This window comes from Odontomachus brunneus, unplaced genomic scaffold (genome assembly GCF_010583005.1).
Source record: "Odontomachus brunneus isolate Ranch 3 - 2012 unplaced genomic scaffold, Obru_v1 Obru_scaffold_023, whole genome shotgun sequence".
Lineage (NCBI taxonomy): Eukaryota > Metazoa > Arthropoda > Insecta > Hymenoptera > Formicidae > Odontomachus > Odontomachus brunneus.
This window is the reverse complement of record NW_022639473.1, coordinates 2,375,009-2,381,132: the sequence shown is the minus strand read 5'-3', so window position 1 is coordinate 2,381,132 and position 6,124 is coordinate 2,375,009. Positions and strand designations below refer to the sequence as shown.

General features: G+C 42.8%; 1 protein-coding gene across 6 annotated transcripts in view; it reads right to left on the bottom strand.

Moving 5' to 3' along the window:
* Positions 1-1,979, bottom strand: part of LOC116842250 (protein pygopus) — a 5,254-nt gene extending 3,275 nt beyond the window's left edge. Inside the window, exons 1-2 of one of the 6 annotated variants that reach the window (XM_032811176.1) lie at positions 1,658-1,979; positions 1,286-1,347 (exon numbers count right to left, since the gene is read on the bottom strand). The gene's annotated coding sequence lies outside the window, so the exon portion shown is untranslated. Of the gene's footprint in view, positions 1-770; positions 1,000-1,022; positions 1,205-1,285; positions 1,618-1,657 lie in introns of those variants that run through there. The other 5 variants (XM_032811174.1, XM_032811175.1, XM_032811178.1 and 2 more) reach the window with 5 other exon arrangements.
* Positions 1,980-6,124: the final 4,145 nt, after the last annotated feature.

Here is a 6,124-nt window from a genome sequence, read left to right as displayed (position 1 = left end):
ATATATATATATATATATATATATATATATATATATATATATATATATTCTGACAACTAATGCTGTAAAAAAATATCTTGTTTAGATATCTACTTGTTACTTATCTATTATTGTTATAAACTAATTTAATAAAGAGCAGAGAAAAACTTATTGTGATTATCAATAACTCAGAAAATTTACTTAAACGGTTCAGATTAGTGAATTAGAAAGAACAGTTTTATTTTAAAAGCCAACATTTGTGAATAGGTTATGAAGTATTGGCTCATGTACATTTATTGCTGTGTGATAAAAAATAATAGATTAGATAGCTTTTATAACATATATTTTCTTGTTCAACTCACTAACGCTGCATCTAAGTCAAATTAAATGTGAATAAATCAAATATGATGAAGGATAGTAATGATGCTCATCACTGAATATACATGCAAAAAGTATAAAAATTATAAACGTATGAATAATTTAGCTGTTGTAATGCTCACTGTAAAAAAAAGAAACAGGAAATATTCATTCAAAGATATTACAGACTGGAAACAGATCTCAAATAAACAATCAGATATCTCCCACGTGTGTGAAAGATCTCCTTCAGAAGAATTTAGATAAGAATTTTTACACAAACTCAAACTCAAACAATGTAGTTTGACTAACGCAAGTAACGCTCGAGAAAATTTTGATGCGCATGTAAACATTAGTCACAACAAACGTGTAATTCGTGAAAACGATATTTTTGAAGCTGCAGTCGTGATCAAAGAGCATATAAGCAAATACCGTACCGTCGTTCCATTTGTTCGCGGCGTGAGATTCACGGATCTTATCATTCATAACATACTTATGTACGACAGAGAGCGCGGCAGAGAGTACACTCGCATAAATAATCACGACCGTAGATCGCGCGTGTACACCTTATATGCACAGGTATATGTATACATATATATGGATTACACACTACACGCACACACGCACACATACACTCGAAACATGCCGCCTACATTTGCATATGCCGATATAAATAACGAAATTATTACCGTTAAGTTCACTTCGGGTGGCGCGCGAGTGATTCGTGCGTTTGTCGTGAATGAGAGGAGATGGTTGATGAAACGGAGAAGAAACGGGGATAGGATCCAGATAAAGAGAGACACATACAGTACGAGAGTGAGACAGAGAGGGGATGGCAGATGAGAGAGAGAGAGAGAGAGAGAGAGAGAAAGAAATAGATGAAGAGAAAAAGAGAAGGGAGAGAGAAAGACAGAAAGAGAGAGCAGGGACCGCACTCGCGACGCTCACGTACCTTCGATAAGAGCTTGACGATACAACAAATAGAAGATGCAGTCCGGACTGCAGTCGCGCGGACTGCAAAAGAGAGCAAAATAAATTTCCTCCTGGCAGTTTCGCAGACTAACCTAACCTAACCGCGCATTTCGAGCTCCGCCGAACCGAGCGCCAGCAGGCTTGCGGCAGCAGCAGCAGCGGCAGCAGCGGTGGTGGCGGTGGCAACGGCGGCAGCAGCAGCAACAGCAGCAGCAGCAGGCGCACGGCGCAGAGAAGCGTTTACATTGTGCGCGACGCGCGATCGGATCGTGAAGTGCCGGGCGATTTAAAAAGCCCGACACAATCCTGCCGTCCGATCGGCGTATTGCCCCGATCGATACGTCCCACTCACCAGCGCATTATAACGAGCACGAGGACACGGAAGCATGCATGGCTCGGCCGTTTTTTCGGCGAGGTCCACCAGCACCATGAATCGCGGTGTGTCGGTCGCCTGGATGACTGGCCTCAGCAGTCTGCTTGTGCGCGACTTCGGCTCACACCTCTCGGCCAACGCATCTCTCACCGACGCGAACGATCCGAGCATTCACGAACGCGCGTACGCGGGTAAACACACTCGTGCGAATTCACAGAAGTAGACACGATAGCGAGAGAACGCACGCCACGATACTTCTCAAGTCGCCATTGTCGCGTTACGCGTGTCCCTCTATGCGCTTGTGTTGTCGCCGTACGGTCGAGCGTCACCGAGCGCCGCCAACAGATGGCAACGCGTACCTACACTCGGCGCTCTTACTACCGTCGATAATACAGTGCACGACGGGTGGTAAAACAGCGAGACCGAAAGTATGTGGCGAAACTACTATGAAATTTTCAATATGATTTTACGAAGGAGACTGTCCTGTTTTATATTATATTATATATTTGTATACCATATAATAGCTGTAATACATTACATTTATATCATACATTCATTATATCCCATAAATTTAATTTAATTACTTGTTTAATTTATTCGCATTTAATTTATCATAAATTTATTTAAATATATTTTCTTATAAGTTTAATTATTCATTCGTTTATTTATTTAAGTATCATAAAACATTAATTATCTTTGTTAAATCGATGTGTATACATTAATATGTTGTAGCAAGAATTTGTTTCGCTTGCAGCGATATGAGAAATAGAATCAGCGTGAATAAGGCTTTATTTAAAAACAAGAACGTCCGTGGCACACATACGCGCGTAAAGAAAAAAGTTTTTTCCGTTGCGCGGAAAATTGGGTAACCGAGAAAGTTAAGTCTCGGCGATACGAATTAGCATGGATTTCCATCACATGTGTGTGTACGATCCACACAGGTGCGTGAGTTCGCACTGTGACACTCACCGCACGGTCCATCTTCCCACCCACATCCGGGCTTAAAGTTGTCTCACGATGCCAGCGCGGAGAGGGTCTAGCACGCATCACTTTAATTATTTCGGTTACATCAGTAAGTTAGACCGGCTCAACAAGCGGAAAACAACTCTCGCGGGTATCTACTTCGGACAGTTGCTTATGGTACACCTACACCTAAACCAACGTATAGAGCGCACAGTTTCCGGAACTGTGATTATACTGTCTCTTATCTGCTCGCCGTTATTTTAACACCGAGACAGAGCCCACCGCGATTACGCGCGACGCGATATATCCGCTGATAAATACAAAACGATTATCTTAGAAGCGGCAGCAACAACGTTGCGCGTAGCTTAACGTCCCCGTCGGGAGTTGCCGGGGGTTACGCGAGATGCGTGTGCATACAATTAACGTGAAATAAGATACCGCGCTTTTATTACGGAGTGTAAAAGTTTACCGTTGCTTTTATAGGCAAACGCCCACCTATATACTTTTATTCTTCTACTAAGCGGAATATTACGTAATAAAATATGCAGTTTTCATATCTTTTTACGATAGCTCCGCGAATGCTCATAGAATAAAATATTCTCAAGTGGGACGCACATTTCCCATAAGAAACGAGTAAATACAGTTTACTGAGTATCGGACTCACGCGCGCAAGGGGACGCGGTCAAGATCCGAATTAAAGAAAAAGAATCTCGTGTACGGTGCAATTGCAGGTCCCTTCGACGTGGCCCGGCCGCCGATTGGGGGTCCGCATTATATTTCATCGCGAAAGAGAAATTCTCATTTATGGATTAGCTGTCCGTCTATCTTCCGAGCGGGCAGACGAAATTAATACGATATCGGCCTTTCTCCTCGGGAAATAATATGAAAAAAGCGGGGATGATATCATCGTTCCTCGTTATTCGGCCGCGCGTGAACGACTCTATCGATCTCATTAACTGTCTGGACACTCGCGATTTATTTTTATCGAAGGATGAGTACACCCGCCGTTTTCGTCTGGGCAAAAGTGGTACAAATCGGGCGTTCGTCGCAAGCGGGCGAACGAACGGGGTGGAAAAACTGGGCCAATCCCCAAGGGGGAAAAAGCGAGAATGGCTCGTCCCGGGGGTATCTCGACCGGGACGACGGAGAGAGGAAGAGAGAGAGAGTATGACAAAAGACGCGAAGACGAGGGGAGGATTTAATAAATTTCTCCGGAGTCCACTAAGTGGGGTAAATCATACGGTTATTGGCCACTTAAGAGACGTTCGTCTTCTTCGTTGCGGCTTCGAAGGACGTCCTATTCCATATATAATACACGGAGCTTCTGATTATCAGATAAGATTCTAGCAAAAATTTAAGGATAATCGCGCCAAGAGACGTCTATGTAATAGTATATAGTAATACTAACAGTAATACAAGATGTTTTCAAATTTGCTTTGTATGTGAACGTATGAGAATAAAGTTGGATAGAAAAATAAGAGCCAACAGCGACATGACATCTCTTCGTAAGATTCCAGAAATATCTTTATCGTGTTTATTACGCACTTAGATATTCCCCGTTTAATTTCCGCATTAACATATTCACCTGGGCAAACGAGATGTCTCGCCTCTTAAGTAAAAATCAGCCGAAGCGAATGCGTCGGGGATAAAAATGTTGGAGAGAAGATAACTCATGAAAATTCATCGGTCCTTCGTGGAAGCGATTTATCTTTACATAAAAATCAACTGCGGAACTTTCTCTCCATCTCTCCCGACGGGCAATCGGACGATAGCTTTCAATAAGTCCGAAAACACTATCATTTGTCTATCACTATCGCTACAGAAAATACTTCTGAAGGTACCGAACGGAAAAAGGTCGGAAATCGGAGAGGAATCCGACGATTGAGCGGGCCTAATGGAAGAAGGGGCGAGACGGTGGTGAAAGATTCGCACACAGTCGGGGGCAGGGGCGCAATCCTGTTGCCCGGTGTGGCAATCGACCACCACCTACGCGAACGGATTCCGCAAACAGCGACATTTTCCCAAACAAAAGCCGCGCGCGCCAATCAATCTGTCGCGCGTGGTGCACGCGTGTCCTGAATAAGAAACGGGCGATTTGCACAAATTACGCGAAGACCGCGGTTACTCAACCGGGAGACCTCGAAAGGAGACGACGGAGGTGACACACCTGTCGAGGATAATCCCGCTAACCTTTCGCCAGCTCGTTACGATGATGCCTCTACTTATGATCGCATGTCAGGGATGGGTGATGAATTTTTCGCGACTGATCGCTAATATTTTCGTGCAAGTAACTACTGAATAATGCCTGCACGAAGACAAATTTATAATGAAAATTATTATAAGCTTTTGTAAAAGAGGAATAGATCGGTATTTTGTAATAATTCACTAACTTTTCATTTTATATATGTTACTTGCATTTCAGGAACTAGAATGTACTATTAAAACACTTGCTCTCTCGCAAAATCTGCTATGCTTCTAACGAACTATTATAATCCTTAACAAAGTAGACTTTACTGAGAGACAATCTGTTCTTGGACCATTAAAAATGAAATAAAATGGAAAAGAATTTAGATGAAAAAACTTTTATATGGTGTGTGTGTGTATATATATATATATATATATATATATATATATATATATATATATATATATATATCGATTAATTCATCATTTTTGCTCGACGTATATTGCTCATGTTATATCAAATGTATAATCGATGAATATTTTCAAGTGAAATTATTCCCTGCTAAGTTGCTTAAAGCATGGCTCTCTCGGATGTCGCGGATCAGCCGAAACAGTACAATGAGATCCTGCGGATCCCTCGATTTCAATTTCTTGCCTCTCTGGAGCTCTTTCTTTCCACGCCGCGAGTTTGTCCGTGGGAATTCCTTTAAGCACTCAGAAGATGTTAGAGCGTAAAGTAATCTAAAAATTCGCTCGGTGAACGAACATTAAATTTTCCGCGAAGAGTCTTGTGAAAATTCTATCGCACTCGCTGCGAGTCATTGCTCCTCGCCCCGTAAAATGTTCCAAGGCTAGATTCCTAATTTTCCAAAAGAGTACTCGCCTGTGTTACGCACATTGTATGCACGCATGCACACGCGCGGGCAATTTGCGCATTTATTAATGCTGGAACGCGCTTTCGCAATGCCGGACGAACGCGTCGATAGCATCGTCGAATCGAATCGAGAGGAGCGAATCCTTGACCCGCTGTTGAAGGATACTCCGACATTCCCCGGTGTTCCTTATAAAGAATTTAACTCGAGCGATTCCTCCACGGCGGATCGCATCTCGAGTTACTTTGTGCTCGGTGGATCGTTAATACGCCTTGCGAGAAAATGTAGCGCCATTCAAGAGATTCAAGAAAGTCCACCCGCGCCGTGTAGTATTCGCCGCTCGTACAAACGGTTCAATTGACATCGAAGAGGCGATACACCCCTGCTCCTCTTGTGACTTCCATCTCTTTTTCGCTTTTAGAGCCCG